This window comes from Lycorma delicatula, chromosome 12 (assembly GCF_047948215.1).
Source record: "Lycorma delicatula isolate Av1 chromosome 12, ASM4794821v1, whole genome shotgun sequence".
Lineage (NCBI taxonomy): Eukaryota > Metazoa > Arthropoda > Insecta > Hemiptera > Fulgoridae > Lycorma > Lycorma delicatula.
This window is the reverse complement of record NC_134466.1, coordinates 270,986-297,950: the sequence shown is the minus strand read 5'-3', so window position 1 is coordinate 297,950 and position 26,965 is coordinate 270,986. Positions and strand designations below refer to the sequence as shown.

At 29.9% G+C, this 26,965-nt stretch overlaps 1 long non-coding RNA gene across 1 annotated transcript; it reads left to right on the top strand.

Annotated features, from left to right (window-relative positions):
* Positions 1–296: 296 nt before the first annotated feature.
* LOC142333282 (uncharacterized) lies at positions 297–23,154 on the top strand. The gene is made up of 4 exons (XR_012758580.1): positions 297–526; positions 11,368–11,566; positions 18,347–18,501; positions 23,016–23,154. It is a non-coding gene; the product is annotated as an uncharacterized LOC142333282 (long non-coding RNA).
* Positions 23,155–26,965: the final 3,811 nt, after the last annotated feature.

Sequence of the window (26,965 nt, the reverse complement as noted above, 5' to 3'; positions counted from 1 at the left end):
ATTTTAAACGTAATGATCATAAAATCTTACGAAGGAAAATAGAGTTATATATTCAGCTGGACTGAATATAAACAGGCTTTCCTTTCCTCTGTAAAATATTGATTTTTGACACGCTGACAATGTATATATTAAATATACTGTATATAACCGAAGCCTTCCATAAATTCCTGAAACTTGTAAATTAGCACAACAGATGACGATACTAACAGAATCTGTTGTCTATCAAGCTGCAACCTAGTGGCTACATTGAGAAGTAGACTATTACAAACAACACAACTAAAGCAAACGGCAAAAAATATTGCTTTCTGTTATCGTACTGCGACCGTTACTTGTCATAATTTTTTCTTATTACAAATTTTTATTTTAAATACAAATTTAAAAAAAATATATTATTAGCTATAAAAGACTATAACTATATGTACAAACAAGTGTACTGTTTTTACGTTTTTTTATTATTAAATATAATAATTTCATGACAGAAAACCTTCAAAAAAATTGAATTTAGAATTTTAAAATCCTGATAGTGGTACGTATCATAATTTAATAATTAAGCCTCTATTATTGTTAATGAAATAACTTTTAAAACTATCTGATTTGTTCATTTCAGACGTTAAGAAAAAATTAATTTTAAATTAATTAATCTTGTGACTAGTTGACAAATTCCTAGTTAATCTGGGTTGCAGTAAATTCTCTAGTCTTCTACATACATAATGAACTAAGTTTTCTTTAATTTATATATTTTTTTTATCAGTTTAAGATGATTCTTTAAAAAATTAAACGGACATCTTGTCCATTTTAAATTAAATTTATTTATAAAACTATTTTTTAAGTTTTTTCAAATTTTACTTATTTAATTTAATCAAGGATATCTCAATAATTAATAAATTATAACATTTCTTTTGCTTAGGGATGAGTCCAAATGGTATTGTAATCTTATAAATATTATTATAACGATAATTAAAATGATAAATCATTATAAGTGTATTTAGTAATAACCTACAGAGAAATGTAGGCCTTTCATCCGGAGGTACCGGGTTCAAATCCTGGAGCAGGCAAGGCATTTTTACATGCTACAGATCATTCATCTCATCTTCTGAAGTGAATACCTTACAGTGGTTCCGGAGGTTATAAAAAAGATATAGAAACGTGCTGCAATCTTTCGATACGTTCGACAGTTCATAGCATTTTAAAAACCAACAGCTCATCAGTTGATTATGTTTGTTTAATAATTTCTTATTTTCTGCGTGTGATTGAATGCCATGCGATTTTATGCATCGTATTCATTAGAAAAAATCCACTTTTTTTGTAATGTTTAATTGAAGATTAACATTTTACGTAATTGTTAGTGTTTATTGAAATATTTGTGCCATATTAGATTAAAACCTAAAATACTTAATTTCTGTATTGGTTTGTTTTTTATAATGAACTATGTATTTTTTATCTAACGGTGCCTGGAATCATAATAGATTTTTAGATGCTTGAAATGATAATAGAAAATACTACATTTATTAGTGAATATATAAACACGACAGTGCACAAAATATTAGTTTGCCATGAGATTATGTTTATCTGTTGTGCAAAATTTATGTAAGTATTTATAGTTTTTTATTCTAATTTATTGAATACAAGAAGAAAATTAATTATTTTTATAATATATAAAAGGTGGTAGAAAGTGGTCCGAAGAATGTAAATAACTACAATCACAGAAAATGATAGCATACTGGGTCAAACATAAAATTGAAACATCCCAAAAGAACTAAAGAAGTGACTGTTTTTGTGTTAGCCTCTTAAAGGCTTATTAAAAAAATTATATAACCTGAAACAGCTGGAGTACAAAGCTGATAATTAGGTATAGTTAAATATTTTAAAGTATAAAATAGAGTTTAAATAAACACAATTCACCATTTGTTTACTACTGTGGTGTAGTAGTTAAAATTAGATAGAAAGTCTAGTTTTAATTTGCTGAAATTATAAAAATTATGAACAAAATTTGTTGAATTGAATTTATTTAGCATGTGGACCATTAATTTTATAAAAATGGTAAAGTGAATCAAAGCTATTAAAGTTATTAACAAACAAAAAGAAAAACTCTATTTTATTAGGGGGAAAAAAATTAAAACTTGAAATATATAATCTGGTATTTGTTAAGTACCATACCACTACTTGTAGGCTAATAATCCATTCAGAAACTCTATACTTCTTTTCAACCTAATATTTCACATTAGAAAATTAGCAGAACATAGTTTTTAAAAAGGCACTTTTTTATTTAAACATTGAGGTTAATAAAATTTAAAGAAGCTTAAAAAATTATTTATTTGAAGTAAATGGTCATATAAACAATTCTACATAAGTTTAAAACAAAAATTGTACATTTCATTTCATAATCCTATAAAACATACTTATTGTATAAAAAATAAAAGTCATGTTTCAATATGAAGAACTTTTTTTTAGATATTTCAGTTTTTGTACCAGAATTTTTTGTATTGTTGCTAAATACAAATCTATGTTACGATAATAACATAGATTTGTATTTTGTATGAACATCATAGATTAATTATTCATTTTATAGTAACATGATGAATACACTGCCATCATGATCACTTGTCCATTACAGGAATTTTACTACTTTTATATTTAATCAAATAATTGAAGCATTGACATGGGAAAGGTAGTAAGTCCTAAAGTCAATTTTACAGGGGATTGAAGACTGTTTTGATGCTACTAAAAAAAAAAAAAAAGTTTGATTAGCAAAATTGTCACCGAGCATCCACAATAATTAAACAAAATATGTTTAAAGCTTGTGTTACATTTTAAAAATGTTATTGTCACATAAAGAAAATTACATTAAAAAATCATTAATTATAAAAAATATGAAATATATTAATTACAAAAATGAGTATAAAGAAAATTACATACACTTATAAAGAAAAAGTATTATATACAAAATTACAATAAAATTCATGGTATTTTGAATCCATGAATACCAATATAGAGGCCTTTTTTTAGGATCACAAATGATTCATCTTCAAAGTGGTGGGAGAGAGTGAATTTCAGAGACACCTTGACTATTTGCCCTTTTTCAAAATGTAGCCTCTCTCCATGATTCTATTCAATGAATGATGTGCTTATTTTTATGACAGGCAGATAATCCCTCAAAATACTAATCCAAGAATTACCAATATTTATTGGTAATATTTAAAAATTTATCAAACAAAACAAGGAGAAAAAATTTGCTTCTCTAATCATTTGAACTATTTCTTCGGGAATCATGTCTTAGATACTTTGTTCTCTTTTTGGTAGTGCTGAAATTTGTGTTGCACAACATATTATATGAATGCCCAGACACTATAAATTTCAAATCTATATTATCAAAAAGATGTTTTACATTTGATGTAGATTAAAACCATCAGAACCATTCGGGTTTTATTTTGACCGATGCAGTTGTCACATCACACAGTCAATGCTCTCATTGTAATTACATTAGAAGATGTGATCACCTTTAGAAGACAAAAGACCACTTCATTCTCTCCACTGCAACAATGTCCTCCTGCCATAAACACATGATACTTTTGCTAGTCTCGCAAGTATCGCATGTGAATATAAAGGTTAAAGTTGAACAGTTGACGAGAATAAAAAATATTGCTATGTGAGCGTGGGAGTAAATAACATCTGCTCCACGTCCATGTTGGATGGAACAGAATGTAAGGATAGCAGGAGAATTTGTATCTCCCTACTACTCGCAGTGCCTGGATAAATGTCACTTGCTGCTGTGTCTTTCATTTATCGGGAGGGTAATTATTTATTTAGTGGGAGTTATAGATATTTTGTTTTATTTATAGATGGAATTGTTATTTGTCTTCCTATGCTTTAGATCGGTGAGAAATTATTGACCAGGGCTTATCATGAGAAACTAGGTGGATATGAGCTTCATTCTCTTGACTTGATTCCACTTGCGGTGCTAGCGCCTTCCACTAAAAGGAATACGCATTTCGGGGGCCCTAGTTTTGGAGGAAGTAATGCGCTTCCCTCTCCCAAGGGAGTCACATGTGCTGGCTGGCACATGCGACTCCCTTGTAGGTTTTAGGAAAGGTTGATGAGTATTTGGTGAGGTGAAGTTAGGGGGACTTTCCCTCAGGCCGTCTTTGCTGCTGCATCTTGGCTGGGCTCTGTCAACCGGACTCCAGTCCGTGTTGGCGGGCCACTTTTTTATTCTTTTGTTCTTCTTAAGCCTGCCTTTCCATAAACCGGCTGTAAATAAATTACAGACCGTAAACCATGTATTATCCCGTGTATTGTCCTCGCTTTCCCTTTTCAATCTTCTTCACCTTCTTGAGGTGGAAAACATGTATAAATGTTGTATGGATTAGGATAAATTAAAAATTAGTTGAAATAATTTGATCACACAATTCAGCAATTTGTTTAATCCTCTCATAATCTATTCGGTTAAATTGAGCTTGTATTCATTTATCATTTCAGTTCCCTTAAACAGTCAAAAGAAATTTACAAGTTACAACAAAAAAAAATAGATATTTAAATCATTGTTTGGTGTCCATAAATACTAATCGTGTAAACCAGCATTTAGAAGATTAAGAATGTTAATTTATCCATGCATTTATATTTATGAATATGCATTTTTCATTGAAAAGAATATAATAATTTATTCTTTTTAAAAAATAACAATATCCACTTTTATCAAACTAGTCAACAAAACTGTTTTTATGTAACAGCAAAACAATACTTTGGTTTATGAGAAAGGGGCTTATTAAACTTTAGATCACCAAACTATTGTAAAAATATTTCTACCAATAAATTAAAAATATAATTAAAAGATTTTCTTTTATATAAAAAATATTACTTTGACAATAAATTTAAAAAAAATGTGGAATTTTCTGCATCCTACTCAATTAGTACGTAAATATGTACCAAATAATTTCCACTAATTTTTTTTAATCGATTTCTTTTTATATTTAGTATTTTCATGTAGTGTTTATGGTTGCCTTCCATTATCCTTCCTTCAATGTATTTTGTGTATATTACTGGTAGCAAATTTTACTAACATTTCAGGAAAAATATTTTAAAAATTCTTAGATAGTTACTATACATTAAAAAAAAATAATAAAAAATATATAAACAAATGTGCTACAAATGCTCCAAATTTTTTTTTGTTAATTATAAAAAAAAAATTGCAAATTGAAATGATAAAATATACAAATTAATGAAAGCTGAAACTGAGGTAATAATATTTGAAATATATTTATTGTGTAGACCAAAATGCAGCAATATACTCGTATATTCCAGAACTGCTTGAAACAATTTCCCATCATTTGTTTTCACTTTTTTCCATCATAAGAATTCACATAAATAGCTGCCTTGAAATTTTCTTGCTATAACGGACGACTTAAACTTGAACTTAATTTAAACCTAACCTTAAACAGACAGGAACAAACATGAACTTGAGGTATACATTTTTTTACATGCAGCAATAAATGTAATAAAAATCATGAGGTAATGATGCTCAATAGACTGGGAGGAGAATGACATAGGATGACCATGTTTATATTTTAAAGAATTAATAAAAACTTAATTACATCTATTTTTTATTTTATAATTAATTGTATATTTTGTGATGCTGTTTCTGATCAAAGTCTTTTACTACTGTTTCTCTTGATCTATCTAGGCAAATGATAGGCAGTTCTTTTTTATATTCGTGGAGTAGTACATCTAATCATTCATGAAATGATCTATGTAATGTATTGCTATTTACTAATCAGAATAAAAGATTTATGTGTTGATTTTGTATTGTGTTATTTGATTTTTTTATTATAAACATGTTTATATTTTTGTATGTTTTCTATGATTTTACATGTTTTGTCACAACTTTGAGATATCTGAAATTTGTTTCGTCTGTTCAATATTTATTACTGAGATATCGTGAAATGTTGCTTGATATCTTTTGGTGGAAAATATCTCGAGTAAATCGGATATCCAACTGATATCCTACATTGCCCAGGGATAAGTGAAATATAACTTCTATATATAGTGGAATATACATTCTATAATTTCCAAGAGAATAGAAATTCTCTTTGCTAGATTTGTAGTTATTTTATGTAAAATAACAAGAAGATAAAATGGTTATTAAATTATATATTATACTGCCTGGTCGATTTATAGATTTGTGGTTTAACCATCAGGATACTATTTGCAATTTATTAAAATAATGTAAAAACATAACCTAAAAAATTCATTTTTCATAAAATAAATCTTTTATTCTGATCCGTACATAATAATACATTGTATAGATCGTCTCAGGAATATGTGGATAAAATAAACAGGGACTACCCCATCATTTGCCTGGATGGTTCAAGGGAAACCATGGTAAAACATTGATCAGACAATACACAATTAATTGTATAATAAAAGAAACATATAATTTAAGTCCATATTAATTATTTAAAATATTAACACATGAAGTAATATTAAAATAGGTATATGATGATATTAAATATGTAAAATAAGTCTGAATTCAAAAAGTTTTAATGAAAATTATTTGAGTTCATATTTAGTACCGCATTGAATGGTTTGCAAAAGATTCACAATTTTTATTTTTTAATTACTATTATTTAAAAATTCATCAAAATTATTTAGTATTGTTTTGGTAAGAGGAAATCTATCTTTTAATTGTATTTTAAATTGTCTGGTAATTTATTAAAGCACAATAAGGCATTTCTCATAAACCAAAGTAATATGTTGTTTAGTTTTACTTGAGAATAGTTCTGTTATTTGATTTGATACATGTTTTTTTTAGAAAAAATGACTATTCTTTTTAACAAAGACTGCACATTTATGTATTATATATATATATATATATATATATATATATATATATAAACAGACATAGTAGTATCCATTTACTGTCCTACACATGTTCTGAGGAGTAAAAAGCCATTGCCTGAGGATGTATAAAGTCCATCCTATATGCATATTATAGATAATATTTTTAGTTTGTTACCTCTTAAATTTTAGACCTCACTTAAGGTTAGGTTTGTAACCTTTGTTTTTTAAGAGGTAACCTCTTCTTTTTTTTCTGTTTAGCCTCCAGAACCACTGTAAGGTACTTCTTCAGAGGATGAATGAGGATATTTATGATTGTAAATGAAGTTTAGTCTTGTACAGTCTCAGGTTGACCGTTCCTGAGATGTGTGGTTAATTGAATCCTGACCACCAAAGAACACCGGTATTCACGATCCAGTATTCAAATTTGTATAAAAGTAACTGCCTTTACTAGGATTTGAACCTTAGAACTCTCAGCTTCAAAATCAGCTGATTTGCAATGACGAGTTCACCACTAGACCAACCTGGTGGGTTGTATTTGATAAGCTGCCCTAGTCTTTAAGTGTGGAACGTTTTTTTTTTTAATATATGTTTGGATATTTAAGAAAGTTTTTATTTTAATTAAGAATTTAAAAAAATAATAAAAAACCACAACAAATTTGAAAAAATAAATCAAAACATAGAAAATATAAAACTTCTGGGTAATATATTAAACTGCATTTCTTTAAAGCTGATAATTTTATTAAAGCCTCAACATATTTTCCAACTTGGTCAAAACGGTCAGTCTAATTATCTAACCATCGTAACCAAAATGTATTGTGTGCAGGTCTGTTGTACAGTTAAACTAGTTATAAATTTGTTAATGTGGTAAGTAGCAACAAATCATCCAACTTTAGGATTCTTCCAACGTACATGATGTTGGTAATGTTGGACCAACCAGCTGACCACACAGTTTTGAAATATCATGTCATTCATGAAATTTGTTTTTAAAATTTTTAATTTTAAAGTTTCTATTTTAATCTGTTAGTTTAGGTATTGTTAATTTTAGAATCATTAATGAGATCAGAAATCATTGAAATGAATTTGAAAATATATTTGTGTAAGTACAGCAATAGATACATAAGAGATAATCAAGATTTATTAAATGTTAATAAAAATGCCGGACTAAACATCTTTAAGAAAAAATTTACAGTTGTGAATAGTATTATATGTTTCCGTTGTGTCGGAGTTGTCAGTTGTGATGATATAGCTGAACTAATTTTAAATCCTTGTAATTCTTTCTTTTTGAGCCTAGAAACATTAGGGATCAGTTACAACTGGGGAACAGATATAAATTACTCTAAATTTTGTTTGTCAATAAATGCTTACACTATAATAAGTAATTTGCTGAAACCCTTACTGTCCATTATTAGAAATATTTTTAAATACTTGCACCTAACTCTGGCAGTAAATTTTTGGAGTGAATTTTTTCCAATTCGATTCATTTATTGACCAAACTGTGTGTAGATTGAAATGAAGTTTATAGTCATTAATATGATTCAGTTAGTTTAGTTGAATTTGGAGGCATGACAAATGTACACTCATGAAACTAGATAACAACTGAGAAATTGTACGAAAAATATTATGGTATGTGACAGATTGTGGTTCGTTTGATAATGTTTAGTTATGGTGCTTAACACCTAGATTATTTCGGTGAATAGCAGCCTTTAAAATGAAAGATTATTTGTGAATTGCAATTCCCTTTGATCAAAAAATAAAAAATAAACATGTGCTGTTTTAATGCATACTGTTATATTTACTTATGATTAATAACCATTACAATTATTTCTTTAAATATATATACACACACACACAGAGAGAGAGAGAGAGAGGGAGAGAGAGAGATTGAGAGAGAGAGAGAGCCTATTCCACCTGGAAAGGACCCTGTTTTAGGTGGTAGTTCTTTTTTTTTAGTCTCCAAGACCACCATTAGGAATTGCTTCAGAAGATGAGAAAATGGCAATTTTTTAGCACGTGAAAATGCCATGCCTGACTGGGATTTGAACCCGGGTCCTCTGGATGAAAGGCCAAGATGCTACTACTCGCACCATGGAGACCAGCAGCATCTGGTAGTTCTAGAGCTGAACAGAAAAAGTCATACTATAGGTACTAGATTTATTATGCTTTTAATTCATTTTTATTAATTATTTTAATCTATTATTAATGTTGTTAACATTATTACTTTAATTAGTTTCAAAGTATGTAATATTTTCTTCAAGATAAACGTAAAAAAAATAATTACGGTATCTGAGATAATCCAACTATTTATTTTCAAAAAAATGAAAAACAAGATCATTTTAAGATAATTAACTTTTATTTTTAAAGTAGCAATAATTATTATGATTATTTTAAAAGTCAGTCAAAGGAAATGTTCAAAGTGACCCCATTAGAAATTGTACAACTCTGTACTTTTCTTCTGAAAAACAGTCTTAGTTGCTCAAAAATTCCTACAGTATTCATTATTCGATTAAATCCATTTTAGATTTTAAGATTTAGGTCCTAAGTATTGAGGACTGGAGTAGAATAAACATTATTTTGTAAATGACCCCCAAAGGTAGAAATTAAGAGGGTTTAAGTAACCAACTGTGACAGGCCATGATACTCACCCGCCATGACCAACACATTTTTCACAAAAGATTTCATGCATGTGATCTTTTACCAACCAACTGAAATTTGCAGGAGGCCTATCATGGTGATACCAAATAGTTACTCTTATTTCCAGAAATAGGGTTTCCAACAAATCTAGAAGATTTTTTATCAGATGATTGAGGTAATTTTATTCATTTATACAATTTGTTAGAACTAAAGGACCTAATAGGTAGTCTTTAACAATGGCTACCTATATATTTAGGGAAAATCATTGTTGATGGCTGCCCTGGTAGAAAGTATGAGGTTTCTCCTCACTCCAACTATGGTGCTTGTAAAGCTTTACAACACTGTTACTATTGAAACAAGCTTTATCTGTGAATAGAATGTTAACAGAGAAGAACCTGTTCTTCAATAATCTTTCTTTGAAACCGATTACAGATTGAAGAGGAGATGAAATTTGACAGAAAATTGTCATGCACTTTCAATCATAAGTTGCTTATTAGTCAACTGATTTTCAAAATTTTGGAGTTATTTTGTTCACATCCTGATCCCGAAGGCGAATACATTATGCCATGTGACAGATCTAATGTCATACCTAACCCTGAGGGGCTTTACCGGAGGTCATCTTCAAAGGTCTCAAGACATATTCCATCTTGCCTCAGTCAAGATGTCACCGATGTGAATGCAACATAGAACATTCCCATTGGTGTAAGATGCCGTACAGATCCTATTATTAACACAAGTCTTAAACAAGACCTTATCAATTGAGTCGATTCGCGAAACCCACCGTACAGTAGAGCGAGCCCAATATGTAATGCCAACGAGCAAGCAACAACTAAACAGTGCAAACACCAATAAAACAAAAACCTAAATACAGCAAATTAAAAAAATACCACACATTAACTAAAAGTAAAATGCTTAACATTTTTTCAGTAAAACATATATATGTTCAGTAAAACATATATATATTGAGATATAAAGGATTGAAAAATTGAATGACTGTCATTTTGAAATTTGGGAACAGGTTTGTATGGTAATGTTTTACTTATTAGATAACATTAATATAAATATGTTTACCGAATTTTAGTATGATAATTTAATCTAATCTTATACATTTTTTATTAATAAATGAAAAATTTTGTGGACAGAAGGAAAACAAAAGGGAACTTGAAATTTTTCATAGTTTTTTTGTTAACATTCTTTTATTTTCTACGTTCATCCATCAGCTTCAATATGTTGTCTGAAATCCAACGTTTTCTACCAGTTCTCTTTATTCCGCCTAAGTTTGCTTTTGCTGATTTAAGAATTTCCTTTTTAACATTCTCCCATTCTTCTTCTACATTTTCTACATTATCTTATTTATTCAGACCTCTTGCGATGTGCTCCTCAAAAATCTTCTCCTCTTCATCAAGCTTCTCTAAATTCCACCGATTCATCTGACACCTTTTCTTCAAATTTTTAAACCCCAATCAACATTTCATCGTCACTAAATTATGGTCGCTATCAATATCTACTCCAGGATAAGTTTTACAGTCGACAAGTTGATTTCAAAATCTTTGCTTAACCATGATATAATCTATCTGATACCTTGCAGTATCGCCTGGCTTTTTCCATGTGTATAATTCTGTATATATATAAAGTATAACTGCATAATACTTATTTTTTTGTCCCTTCTCAGAATACATTAACAAATTATAAGATTAGAAGAATTTTTTTTTACCTTCCTTTCTTTCATTTTTGTCTCTTCTTTATTTTATTCTTCCACTTTCTTTTTTTTTGTGAAAACATATATATATCTTTAAACTGATTAATAAATTTATAATCTTTTGTTTGTTCTCCTTTGTGAATTTGTTTTAAATTTTGAAAATTAGTTATTTTGGTAATAGTATTATTTACTTTTTGTTTCAGTATCAGCAATTTTTAAATATTCACAACTTTTAACATAATGAAGAGATTTAAAAAGTTACACTAATTGCTGTAGATTTTTAAAATGAAATTTAAACTGTTGTATTTAATCAAAAGTGTATATACAGAGAGGATTATAAAGAAGGATTATAAGGAATTATGTTTTCTGAAACCTGTCCACGGACACGATTACATGATTGTGGTAAGTATAATGGTGTGAATTTTAATTTACTGAGTCAAAATCATAAAAATTGTTTGTGGGATTTTAACTCAAATTATAGTAATTTGAATTATAATAATTATAGTAATTATAATCATATTGATTGGTCCAGACTTGCTTTCAAAATTTTATTTTTTTGTTCCTGGTCAGAAACTTAGAAACAATAACTATACTTTTATGTAGATATTAATAAAGATGTTTGATCAATTGCTTTACAATTGTCATTAAATTGTAATAATAACACTAACTGGTTTGATTTGTATAATTTTAGTTTATATCAAATTAAATTTAAATCTAGATATTTGTTAAAATATGAATGAAATAATTGTATGTGACAGTGTAATGTTGACCATTTGTTTTTTAACTTTATTTTGTATCAGATGTTTATCCCATTTGTTTTAATAACTAAATAAATTTATTTCGAGTAAAGGCTACCGCAGTTTGGCTTAGAATATTCAGTTTAAAATTTCCCAAGGTCTAGTACATGGTGTAATATAGCAAACTAACAATGAGAATTTGTATTTCCAATGATTTAAAATTGTTGTATGTGTATTTTGCTGTCCAAATGAAGATATTTTAGATACTTAAGGTAATAATTTGATTTTAAAAAGAAAAGATCTGACAACAAAGTTGTAATAAAGAAAATAAACAAATATGATTTGATTTTCACAAAATTTTCCCCCCAAAAAAACCACAACAGTATTAGATGTGGTTTTTTTTCACTATACAGTAACTTTGTTACAAACAGAATACTAAAGCTAAAAGTACACACAATGAAAAAGGTAAATACAAAAACCAAAAGATATAAAATACACAAAAATAAAGAGCAACAATAGAGAGCGAACACATTTATCAGTAATATATAAATTTAACAGTAAATACTACTGGTCAGTACAGATAAAGTGATGATACTTAAAAAAAAATAAGAAACCCATCTCACATCCATAACTTTGACAATGGAGAACTATTCAAGTCTAATTGATCATTTAAAAGTAAAATAGAATTTTCAAATATATATTTATTTCCAATGACACTAAAAGGTTCAGTTTCAAACCTTTGTTCTCAACATGAAGTACTTGGAAATTACCATTAAAAACATGACTTTTATCAATTAAATAACAGGCTCTTATAATGGAAAAAACAAGATTTGTGGTTCCTTATAGATTTTTCAAAAGATCTACCAGTCTGACCAATATAAACTTTATCAAAAAAACCACATTCAAGTTTGTAAACTTTTTTTTTTAAGATTATCCATTTTACTTTTGTTATTCTTAATGAATTTATCTTGAAAATTATCAGATTTGAAAACGATATCAAAATCTCTATTTCTTTGTGCTTATAATGTATAAGTGAATGTGTAAAATTTATTTTGTTGTAATGAATTACTTGTTTAAGAAAAAATCTTTGCTGATTGCAATGTTGTATAATTTATTCTGAGGAATGTGATCAATCAGACTTGTTTTGTAACCATTATTCATCATTATTTGTCTTATAATATTAAGTTCTTTCTCAAAATTATTATCTGACATTGGAACATTTAACAGTCTATGAATATTACTATTAAAAGTCGCTAATTTATGTGCAAATGGATATAATGACATACTATGAGTCACAGGTTCAGTGTGATTATAATATAGATTTGAATACTTGATTGTGGATACCAGTGTTCTTTGATGGTTGGGTTTCATTTAACTACATGTCTTAGGAATGGTTGACCTGAGACTGTACAAGCCTACATTTCATTTGCATTCATACATATCATCCTCTGAAGTAATATCTTACAGGGTTCTAGAGGTTAAATGGAAAAAGAAAGAAGGTTCAGTGTGTGAGGATTTGTGATGCATGCTAAAATCCAAATTGTTATTGATTTTAGTAATATTCGAATCTAAAAAGACAATAGAATTATTTTGTTAACCTTCAAAGTAAAACTTATATTTTTGTTAACGTGTTAATAGAATTCAAGAATATTCCTAACTGTCTCAAGCTACCCGTAAAACAACCAAAAGCAATCATCCTACTAGACAATTTAATAGCAGGCGCATTAAAATATGAAATTACTGGTCTAACAGGATGATTTTCTTTATGTAATTGAATAAGAATATAGTTTTTATATCTTTGGATTCATTATTGTAAACATAAAACTATCACTCTTTCTTCACAACTCGTATTGCTACTTCTGACTTTATTACTTATGTAAAACAGTCTCTTCAAGCAGTGGCAAGGTGATTGGACTGCCACTGTTGATAACAAACTCCAGCACATTAAAGAATGTGTGTTGCCTTGGGACTCCTCATGCAGAAACATTCGTCATGAGCAAGTGGCCCTCTGTCGATTGCGATTAGAACATACGAGAGTCACACACGAGTACCTATGTCAGCAGGACACGCACCACTATGCACACGATGCAATTTCTGCATGACCGTGCAATACATTCTTGTGGATTGCATACGTTATGCGGCTTTGTGTCGTAAATTTAAATTGCTCAGAAATATCTGTCAATTTTTGGGCAATGATAACAAAGTTTTAGACCAGATGTTTCTGTTTTTGCATTGTGCTGATCTTAACTAAAATTTGATATTGTGGTGTATAGTTTTTGTTTTTAGTAAAGTTTTTTAGTATATCTGTTTTATTTTTATGCTTTTGGTTTGTTTTTTTTTTATTCCATTATTCGAAAAGGGGCCCTTTACACCCCTCTCAGGTATTGTAAAATTCTATATTTATGTAAATTTTATACTGTTATATGTTTTTATTTTTCATTTAAATAATTTTTGTCGTATTTTAAAATTCTGACTGTGATATTAGTTATAAGTAGTTAGTGATATTAGGTTTTATTAGTTTTATTTCATATTTAATATTTTTGTTTTTATATTATGTATATTTTTTTATGGTAGTTATAGTTTTTTAGTTTTATTATAGATTTTATTTTAGTTCTTAGTCTTTCTGTTACCCTAGAGGGGGCCCTTACACCCCCTTTCGGAGTTTGTAAAGTTTTATTTTTGTGAATTTTTATTTTGTTTTACATATTACGCTTATTTTTAATTCTTTACGAAAGCTTTTATTCCGGGCGATGATAACACGAAAGTGTTTTTCGCCCTCAAAAAAAAAAAACTTCCAAAAACTAGAACATTTATTGATAAGTCTTTTAAACTCTTTTTGAAATTTATCTGTAGGATTCACCTTAATGATATCAAATTTGTTAGGATCTAAAAGTTTAAGTGTTTTGAGATATAGTTGCCATTTTATTACAAAGCAATAATAATTTTTCCTTTATCTGCACAACTACATCATTCTCTGATGCCTTGTTTTTTTACAGACTTAATTAAAGGTAAGTTTCTAATGTAATTAAATACCATTCTCAAAATTTTTAATTTTTGTAGCCAAACAATGTACTTTTCAGAATTTATTTCTTGGTACAAAATATTCTTATTAACCTTAATTTCAGACTTCAAAACAAGTTCACGCTACACGTAAAATTTCTAAATCCTTTTTTTATTTATTTGACTTTAGGTTATAACTAAAGCATTTCTCCTAAAGTCAATTTCATTTATGCTAAACTCTACATCCATTCAATTCATAAATTTATCAAAAAGTACATGATTTGAATGTTTACTTTTTTCCAAACCAACACCCCAATCAGCATTTTGTAAATCACTAAGTTTACATTTTTATTTCCCTTTTTTAAATCAAAATGTTTTTCTTTTCATGTTCATGCTCAAATTTTGCATCCTTAATTTAACATACTTCAAACCTTTTTTTTGAAATTTTGAACCGATTCTTTTGAACATTTTGAACAGTTATTACTAAGGTTGAGTGACAGTATGGGGGTAAATTAAGGATGAGAATTGGTAAATTAAAGGGTAAAATTGCAAAATCTGCAAAACGGCTGTATGGGGTTTTTGGAGTCACAAATGACAAATCCGATAGCCGTTTGATATAAAAAAATGACTAAACTTGGTACAGGAGTTTTTGTCGTTTCGAATTTCACAACATTTTGCCATCATATATATATATATATATATATATATATATATATATATATATTGGTGGGCAGTATGTTGAGACACAGCTTCTTGATATTTTATAAATATATTAGAAATTTCAATATATGTTATCTTTTGAAATCTAAATTAAACTCATGCAATTTTTTATTTAATTTTTATATTATTTTATTAATTCAAATATTTTTTCTATAAACACTTGAATTTTTTATCTAACTTGCAAATCTAATAATTGAAACTCAGTATGAAAAATCTAAAAATCAATTCTGAATGTACATTTTTAAAAAACATTGTAGATATCCTGCTTCCTGTATTACTTTTTCTATTTTCAACTATCCATTTCCTAATGCATGAGAATTGTGCTTTCCTGGCCTACGCACTCCTATTTTGCAGTACTAAGCTTCATATACAGAATGTCCTATGAAGAAACAGAGAAACTTTCAGGACATATTCTACTGGTGAAAATAATGAAAAAAGTTCATATAAACATTGTTCTGGAAACGCTTTGTTTTTGAGTTATGACTAGCGAAAGATTTCGCCCGGATTACAGCTCTTCTAATAAAAAGAAGTCCTACTGTAATTTTTGTGACTCCAAATTAAGGAGTAAGTTGGTGGTATCCTATGGAATTTGAATTGGGAAATAGGTTAAAACAGGCCCAGAACTGTCTCCAGTAATTTCTAAGGTATTTGATGTAAAATACAAAATTTGGTGTCGAAAAATAAGTTTTTTTTTAGATTTGTTAAATGACTAATAAATGCGGAAGATTTATTAACAAAACTTGTAGAGAAAATGAATAAGATACAGCCAATAACAAGTAAATAAAAACTTTTAAAAATCAGTCTTTTTATTGAAGCACAACAGATGAAAAATAGGTAGAAAATCGTATTATTCTTTGTGTTTCTTGACTTTATTTATATGACCTTTTTTCATTATTTTCACCAGTAGAACATGTCCTGAACATTTCTTCGTGGGACAACCCTAACTTAGAGAGTAAGGTTCTTTTTCAAATATATATGGAAAAATCTTATGTTCTGCATAGTAATTTTTGACCGTACAATTAATTTGAAATACATAAGGCTAAAAAACTCAGAGATTTTTTAAATAATCGATAGATGAAGCATTTAATTTATGAAAATCCATTTTGACAGAAGAGAATAAACAAGAATGTTATTTAATTTTCACAAAATTATTTAAAAACTTATACCTTTTTCGGTACAAAGTAGTAATGCTTTCTTGACATTAGTTATTTATTCTTATATAGTGGAAAAATAATCAAACATGAAAAAGGTTACCTAAGATTTCATTTTTGGAATGGGAATAATTTATGATGAAATTTTGTTGTAGAATTTATCACTATAAGTTTAAATAAATCAAAAAAAGTTAAAAAAATTTTTAAAATCCGCATTCTTTTATTTTTCCTGCTCCCCAGCTCCAAAATGTTGACCTTCCAAAGAAAATTTACAAAAAACCTTTAAAGAAAATCACTTGATATTTACTCTTAAAAGAAGAAACTAAAAAAAAATTAGAACAATAAAAGTTAACTAAGATTTATATTTTGAGGGTGGGAGTGAATTATGATGAAATTTTATTGTAATATTATCACTAAATACTTTTAAAAGTTTAAATAAACCCAAAAAAGTTTAATGAATAATTCAAAAAATCTATATTTTTAAACTTTGATTGGTTCCTCCTCCTGCAATATTGCCCGTGAAGTATTTTTTTGGAGTCGCTTACACTACTACTATGCCTAGGAAGACAAAAAAATCGTTAAAAAATATGCGATAAATAAAAAGATAGCTTTTTCAATTTTTGGAGAAGGGGTAATTTTGGGGAAAATTTTTTTCAAAATTGTAAGATAAGCATGCACATATATGTTGAGCTTAATATAAAGTGGGGTTATGTTTGTAAAATTTTGAGAAAATTGATTCCCAAACAACCTCCCACCGCTGTTGATATGACCACAAAATTTTACAATCAAACTGCTCTCTCTATACATGAGACTGTAAAAAAGTTTCATCAAAATTGTTTTATCCAGTCATAAGTTATTAAGCTTCAAACATGCTAACTCATGTATGTACGTACGTATGAACATTACCCCCCCACACCTTCTTTAAATTTTTTGGGATCCTTGGGTCATGAAACATCAAGAAATGAAAATGCCCATACCTCATTTTTTTATTGATTGCCATAATTAACTTCTTCCAGCATAGCTCTGGAGGAGGTATGATGCTAGGAAAGTAAAATAATCTTTGCTTATAAAAACTTCATAGAAATTATATGTAAATATCCAATTTTATATTACCAATTGCATTAGGATTACAAAAACATAAGGAAATAACAGAAATTTATAATTTTTTTTAATGATTAAGTTTAAAATTTCATCAAAGCAGACGTTACTGTTCATTTTATATTCTTTTTGACTTTCATGACCGATTAGATTGCTTAAGCATAATTTTTAATATTTTTGTGTTTCAATAGATTTTCATAGATCATGTATTCCTGGGCATACTATCTAGACATTTGTAATACTAGATCAAGAACTTACCAAGACCTATTTTAACATGTGAATGATCATTTTGTTACCTTCTTATATTATGTTTTATATGATTTTGTATCCACTGGTTTTATGCTCATATTTATTTGAATTAAACAAATAAAGATGCAAATGGTAATTGCCTTATGGTGGTTGTCACTAATCGACGATGTCGGGATATGCTAAAAAATGTTACATGCTCTTTTGTTGAAAATAAACCTGAAATGTAGTTTCAGCAAGATGGAGCTACGTGCCAAACTGCTAAAGCCACAATTTGACATCTAAGAGGAATTTTTCAGGAGTGGTTAATTTCAAAATCTATAAAAAATTGATCGCCACACTCCCCTGATTTGTCAACTTCTTGCAGGGATATCTAAAAGAGAAGGTATGTATAAATAAACCGCAGGTTTCCGATAATTGAATGAAAATATTCATGAAAAAGTTAGAGCATTACAATCAGCAATACAAATAGTTGTACAAAATGCCATAAACAGAACTTGCCTTTACAAGACTAGTAATAGGCATTATTTAAAGGATGTGATTTTCCATATATAATAACAAATTTCCCAACATTCAGTCTTGTTTTCCATTGGTTGAAGGAATCAAGCAGATGTTTTAACAACACATTTGCGTTTTTTTTTTTACTGCATTAATCAATCTAAATATATTCTTTTAAGATTTCACTTTATCGAAAAGAAAAAAGTAACACAATGCCAAATCTGATAAATATGAAGGGTTTTCTAATGTAGAAATGTGATTGTCAATAAAAAACTATTTGACAGATAGTGCTGGGTGAGGAGATGTATTATCCTGATAAAGAATGAAACATTTTTCCACAGTTTAGGTAATTTTTTCTTCCTTTTTCTCAGTTTCATCAAATCATCTTTAAAATACGAGTAATTTCAGTTCACTGTTGTGACTTCTGAAATTCATTCTTCCAAAATTACATTTTTGAATTAAAAAAACAGAATGAGCACGGTTATCAATTTGGTCTCAATTCATTCTTTCTTATTGATGACTGTTTTCCACTCAGAATGTCGTTTTGTCTCAAGATCCTACTGGAAGATGCAAGTTATTTTTTTTAAATAGGTCGAGGTTAATATCGAGTTGATGCAGCACATCAGTGGAAATATCCTTCTGACATTCTTTTTCCTCCATTATGAAAACCCTACGTACCATCTTGATAGAAATTTTTTCATGTTGAAATCTCATAAAAAATTTTCTACATAATTTTTTTTCAATGTTCATGGCTTCAGCAGTTTTTTTTAACAGTCTGGTTAATTTTTCCTATATTTTTAACAGTTATGAAAGTGGAAGGTTATCCAAGCATTCTTTATATCCCATATTCCGATATCCTTCACTGGAATCTTTCGAGTCAATCAAACACATCTGGAAAAGACATGCAGTTTTGTACAATTTTACTAAAAATTTCCAATAGATTCATCGCTTAACTTTTAATTTTAGTATTACTTACCTTATTCAACCTTTTTCTCCATGAAATGAGTGCTCAGCTTGATATTCAAGATTTGGTAAAAATCGAAAAATAAGAATAAGATGCAAAATATGATTACGCAATATTATAGATTACAGTTAATTTCCATTATCACTATATCTTTTTCTTCGGATCAGGTTGTCTGTTATGTACAGGGAACCTGTACATAACATGACCATACCAGCGCAGGCAGTATTCTCTAAATTAATCTTGCATATTCATTTCTGATCTCGTCTGACCTGTTTATTCCTCTAACCCGTCTCTGTGTTATACAATTTTTGCTCATTTTACCCAACACTCTGATCCATAGAAGAGCTGAGAATATTGCTCTAAAAAAATAAAATTACAAATAACAAATTAAAAACACTACTTGCATAAAATTCTACTATTTTTACTTTGGTATAATATGTATGTGTTATAAATGACAGCTGTAACAGTTTTACATGGCTTGATATATGACAATGTTACTCCTAAAAGCAGCATAACCATTTTTAGGAATATCAAAAATCCTATCCCAGGCTTAATAGGGAAAGTGAGGAATAATGTAGTTTCCCATCGCCCATCTAATTCATTCGGTTATACACAGCGTTATATATCGACATACCAATTCCACTAAATAAAATAACATACTTTCATTTTATTCACCTCTAGGATTGGTTGTGTTACTGGCATCATTTCTCTTAGATAAAGCAACTCTATTTATAGCCGTTTGTATCTCAGATACTTTACATTTGTCGTAGTTATAAGAAAGAAAAATCGTGGGTGATGGTGTAAAATATAAAACTTAATATTTCCCTTTTTGAAAAAACAATCCATTTTATATAATATATACATTCGATGAAGAAAGAATAATATATTATATATATAAACTAGTAATTTGAAGAACTTGTCTATTTATAGTGTTGTACAGACTGTTCATAAAGTATAGAAACTCTTACATAAATTTTCAACCGTTAAACAAGAAAAATAAAAATTTAATTTAGTAAATACTCCTACCTTGAAACAATCAATTTTTTGTGGGGGTGTGATTTTGCAAAAACGTTTTTTGCAAATATTGTTATTTTTTAATTCTTAAAAAATGTATCTAAGAAAAATATACCCTTAATTTACGTGAAATCTCGAGATACTGAGGTTGACCTTGCTCTACTGTCTCATCCCTTGACCTTTGAAAATTTAATGGCATAAATGCCCCGTACATAGAAGTAATCTGGTCCAGTAGTTCTGAAGATATAAGGTGATTTATAGGTCAACACTTAAAATAAACACGTACATATGAATATTAACAGCTGGAAAATTTCTATCTGGTTTTTTGGGTTTCTTAGGTGTCAAAACATCAAGATATAGTGAAAACCGCATACGCCCAAATCGATTACAATACTTTCCCTTCTAGAGGTAAATATTATCTAGATGGAAAAGTAAAAATGTTAAAATTAAAGAGCAGAAGTGATACGTAATTTTAAAAATTGAAAAACAAAAATTGTGACAAAAAATATCAACCTAAGACAACTTAATATGAATGGTGATCATTTAATGTTTCTCATAGGAAGTTTCAAAAGAGACTACAGTACAGTCTGATACAGAATGTTTCAAGATATAAGCACTTAATATAATGTTTGTAATTTAATAAAAAATTTTTTGCAATTTTGTATTTAATGTTTCACTATTGCACTATTATTTAAGATTTATTGTAGGCCACTTTTAAAAAGTAAATATGAAACAGATTAAATGACTATCATTTTGATCAGGATTATCATATTCCAAAGGTTTTTATGTAAAAAATTCTTTATTTTAAGTCATTTAAAATGTTACATTACAATCCTAACCTTTCATTTTAAATGTTGTGTTGTCCCCTGTAAGAGCCTCTTAGGTACTTGGATGTCATGTTCTCATACTGAAAAATAGATTATTTTGAGATAGAAATATTTGTTAAATTTAATTTTTCTATGTTTAACTGCTGAAAAGTTATAAGGGTTGTTACACTATTAACATTATATATTTGAGGTGCAACAATAAAGTAATGATGAGACTGATTTTTCTTTGCAAGATGTGGCAACCCTGCAGCTTGCGTAGGCACACCATCTTTGACCTTGGTCTATAAGCTACTTCTAGTCCAAGCGGCACATTGATGCAACTGTTCGGTCGTGAGTTGTGCTGTAATAAGTGAACACGTGTTTGTGTCTTTCGTCACAGAAATGAAACCGCAAAATATTGCGCGACGGTATGCCGTTTCTTTTTGCGTTAAATCGGGTGAAAACGCGACGACAAGTTACGTTAAGCTTCAGAAGGCTTTCGGAGAGGAGGTTATGTCACGAGCTCAAGTTTTTCGGCGGCATACAATTTTTAGTGAAGGCAGAGCAGAACGAATGTTGAAGATGAAGACCGCAGTGGACGACCATCAACCTCACGGACAGATGTCAACTTGACCAGGGTGCGTGAAATCGTACGATCTGATCGAAGATTATCCGTGAAAATGATCGCGGAAGAACTCGACATCGATCGAGAAACGGTTCGTCCAATATTAACTGAAGATCTTGGTACGAGAAAGATTTGTGCATTGGTCCCCAAAAATCTCGCACAACGTCAGCGAGAAACACGGGAAAATGTGGCAGTCGATCTGTTAGAGCAAACGGAAATCGATCCAGATTTGTTGAGCCGTGTTATCACCGGTGATGAAGGTCGGTTTTTTTCAATACGATCCAGAGACAAAACGCCAAAGTTTGCAATGGTGCTCAAAGGGATCACCCAGACCAACCAAAAAAAGCTTGCATTTCAGAATCAAAAGTGAAATGCACGCGTGTGTGCTTCTTCGATTCCAAGGGAATTGTTCATAAAGAGCGGGTGCCTCCTGGACAAACAGTTAACCGATATTTCTACAAAGAAATTTTAGAAAGACTTCGTAAACGAGTTCTTCGTGTCCTTGCCAACTTCGCCGATAATTGGATTCTTCATCACGATAATGCGCCATCCCATACTGCTCTTTTACAGCAACTTTTAACCTCAAAACAAATTTCAGTACTACCACAGCCACCTTATTCACCAGATATCGCTCCGTGCGACTTTTTTCTATTTTCAAGAGTCAAAATGGCGGTCAAGGGACACCATTTTCAAACAACACAAGATGTTCAAAAAGCTGTGACGTGGGTCTTGGAGGATATTACAGAACACGAGTTCCAGAAATGTTACCGTCAATGGCAGAAGCGCTGGAATAAGTGTCTGCAATCAGAGGATACAACACTAAAGATGACTAAAACGGTAAGCAACATTTTTTTTCACATCAGTCTCATTACTTTATTGTCGCACCTCGTATACATAAAATTATAGAAGATAATTTAAGGGATTACTATTACTCAGTTTTTTCTTAAAATAAAATTAGTTAATTTTAATGATTATCTATTTATTTGTTCCAGAAAGAACAGGGCTAACATCCAGTAGTTTCTAAATGATAAAATAATTTTGTAGTATTTAAAAAGAACGCGAAGCATGACAAAGATTCAAACCCAGAACCTTCCGGGTGGGAAATACTTATTCTGTCTAAGATGTCGGCAGTAATAGTATAGGTATAAAAATTATAATTTCATTCATTAATGTAATAAATAAAATTACTTTTTATATTTAGTTGTTTTGTTTTTTTTTTTTTTATTTTAATTTGCCCACTATAAATAAAAAGAATCGTGTGAAAATATTATTTTTTTACTCTCATTTTGGTTATGAAAAATTCTTGCGGTGATTTTATGATAGATTTGACTGGTTATTACAGAGATTAATGGAAGTATGGAAATACATCCTTACTGATGAGTGTGGTTCTTTTTTATTATTGATGAATATTATCTTTTTTCGTTTTAAAATAGCCGTGGTAATCTTTATTTGAGAAAATTATGAACATAATATATTCTTTGCAAAAAGTTAAACAGATAAATTTTAGCTAATTGCAAGATATAAGCTTATTCAACCACTCCTTACTTTTCTCTTTCCATCAAAGTGCCTTCAGGCCTAAGCCCATCTTCAGTAAAGAGTTTTAAACATTTTTTTCTCTTTTCACATTTACATTTTTGATAAGTTAAAATTTTTAGAACAGATATTTGTTCAGTCAATAAAATTATTTTTTTTTTTTTAATTTTAATACTTAAAAATTTCTTTAACATTTTATCTAATGTTAATATAGAATTGTAATCAAATGTACTAGAATGATAAATAAAGGGTGTCCCATATAAAACGCAACCCATCAATTACTCATCCATGAAATTTCAAAAGTCAAGCTTACTACCCTACTCGTTACTGAAATGGACTCGTCCAACATCGCGGCGACGCAGTAGAACACTATCGATAGTAACAACAATGCAATCATAACGTTCAGTGTAATGTTAGAGACAAGATGGTGTTTTTGCTAGATGAACCTTTTTTCATTGTCGAGTCGTACTTCAGTACGAAATCAGCGGTCGCAGTGCAAGATTTGTTTCGCCATAAGTACCCAGATAAACCGGCTCCTAACAAAACATCAGTATTAAGGTTAGTCGCAAAATTTAGAGAGACCGGTTCTGTTAATAACAAGGAACACAAAAGATCTGCGTCAGTGTTGAATACAGATACGGTCGCTGAAATCAAAGACCGATTACTCGCCTCGCCAAATAAATCGATCAGACGTTTGTCTGCTGAAATTAATTTTTCTAAATCGACTGTTCATCGGGCGACCAAACGATTACAATTACGACCTTATCGCGTTCAAACGGTTCATCGACTTCTTGAGTCCGACAAAGAAAAACGGCTACAATATTGTCAACGGTTCCGTCGATTTCTGCGTGAGGGAATTAACGTTATGGGTTCGTTATTTTTCACAGATAAGCACGGTTTCATTTGGACGACTACGTAAACGGCGAAAACAGTAAAATTTGAAGCGCTGAAAATCCCCGCGTTTATCACGAAAAACAATTACACCCGCAGAAGTCGGCCGTGTGGTGCGCGATATCGCGGAAGAAAATAATCGGTCCTATTTTTTTCGAGTACACCATTAATGCAGAACGATATCAGGATATTTTATTTCGGTTCATCGCACTCTTGGAAGAGGAAGACAGTGCTGGCTACAACATGACGGTGCGACATCGCACTACGCAGGTTCAACTTCTGATTTCGTCGAGGAATTTTTTGGTAATCGTGTTATCGGTCGAGGTTTGTGGCCACCAAGATCTCCAGATTTGACTGCGGTGGATTTTTTTCTACGGGGTTGCCTCAAAGAAAAAGCCTACAGCGACAAACCACGAACAGTTGAACGATTGAAAGTCGATATTGAACAAGCTGTATTAAATATCCGGCCACAAAGTTTGAAAATAGTTGCAAGAAACGTTGTAAAAAGAATTGAAGCTTGTATTCAAGAAGATGGCGGCCACTTCCAACATTTACTCTAAATGTAAGGTAATGGATGGTAATAATAAAAATTACATTTACATTTACACATGCCTTTTTATTATTTCAATACCTACCAATATAAGGTTGGGTTGCGTTTTATATGGGACACTCTGTATATAGGATGAGTAGAAATGTTTACATTCAAATCTCTATTAAGTTCTTTCAATAAGATTTAATTCTTAAAAAATCTTATTTAAACTCTACTCAGTATTATTTAATTATAAATTAAATTCTGATGATTTGTTTTGGAATTCTGAATATATCTTCATTGAGATTTGTCACGTTCTTTTATTCTCAGTAAAATTTCAAAAAATATCTACTTAATGCAGCATTTCTCAACCTTTCAGTATTTGGGACCCAAATTTCAATCATAATTGATCCCCCCTCACATACAATAATAATATATTTTGACACTAAAGTTACACTACAACCTTAATTACAAACCTTAAAAATTAGCAAGAATAAGTGAATTTATTGATTTTTGCCAACACCAATCCGCAGCATTGATAAAAACCAAAATTGATGTCTCCCTATTTCTCTCTATCTTTATGACAGAGAGAAGTCCACCTTATCGGATATTCTTTGGGGCTTTGCAAGAAGTTCTGATTTTTCTCAAACATTCTGGAATATCTGCGCAAACTTGTATAAATGGTGCACCTCATTCAATTCCAGCCAGTCACAGTTGAGTTGTTCCTTCTATCACTATCAAATCTAGCCTGAATGTGTGTGTTGTAATTTGCAATTCACGGTATTAAATATTCACGGCAGTAAATTTATACAGAATCATGGATAAGTGGGCATAAGCGATCGTTAGACGATAGTGAAGTTAAAACAAATGCACAGATGAGCGTGGTTCCAATAATAAAATCAAGAAAATATTCTCAAGAACACTTAAATTTTGGGTTCACCAGTGCTGAAGTAAATGAAGAAGAAAGGAGTGTGTCACTCTCGACTTGATAATCAGCTGATTTGGGATGACTCGTTCACCACTAGACCAACCCGGTGTATTTTTATTTCCTACTTAGCACCGGTGAAATCTACTTCCGCCTTACAGCGTACCGAAAGGGATTTTTTGATATCAGTATCGTTTTGTTAAAAACAGTTTTCTTTATATTACAGAAAATTTTGTTTTCTGTGCGGAAGAAATGATATCTGCGAGACCTTTATAGTTCTGTTTACAATTACATTGTAATTTTTTTCGATATAATAGTTATAGATTAAAATTAAATGATTTTCTTTTATAAAAACCAATACTATAAGTAATAATTAAACATTTTTAAATCTAGATTTTCTTCATCCTGTTCAACGTGCACAATGGCGCTCAAAATATTTTCATTTATTCCTTCTGAATTGTTAATTATTTTGTAATGAATTATTTTTTTCCCAACAAATACAGGGCGATTCAAAGAAACGGAAAATTAAAAAAATTAAATAACGTTAATGTAAATTTTTTTTGAAAATGATTTTTATTTCATGTAATTGTACAAATGTTGCCATTTTAGGATGCATACATTTTAGTTTATTTTTTAAAGATGACATCTTGCAGGTAACCTCACGAAGTCTCTTCGGTAAATTGTTCGTGGTTTGACGTAACATCTAAACTGGAATTTCCGCAATCGCTTCTCGGATGTTTGCCTTCAGTTCTTCCGTCGTAGCAGGTCTACTGTGGAACACTTTGGTTTTAAGGTGACCCCGCAAAAAGTAATCGCAAGCTGAGAGATCAGGCGATCTGGGAGGCCATCTAATGTCACCGTTTCGTGAAATGACACGTTGTCCAAACAATCGGCGTACAGCTGCCGTCGATATTCGTGTTGTATGTGACGTTGCTCCGTCTTGTTGAAACCAGGCTGTGTTAAGAATCGGTGGAAATCTCTTTTGTTGTTCCACAACAAAGGTTGTTGACGTCATTGTAATCGCAAGACCGTTGTCATCCTCAAAAAAATAAGGGCCTATAACA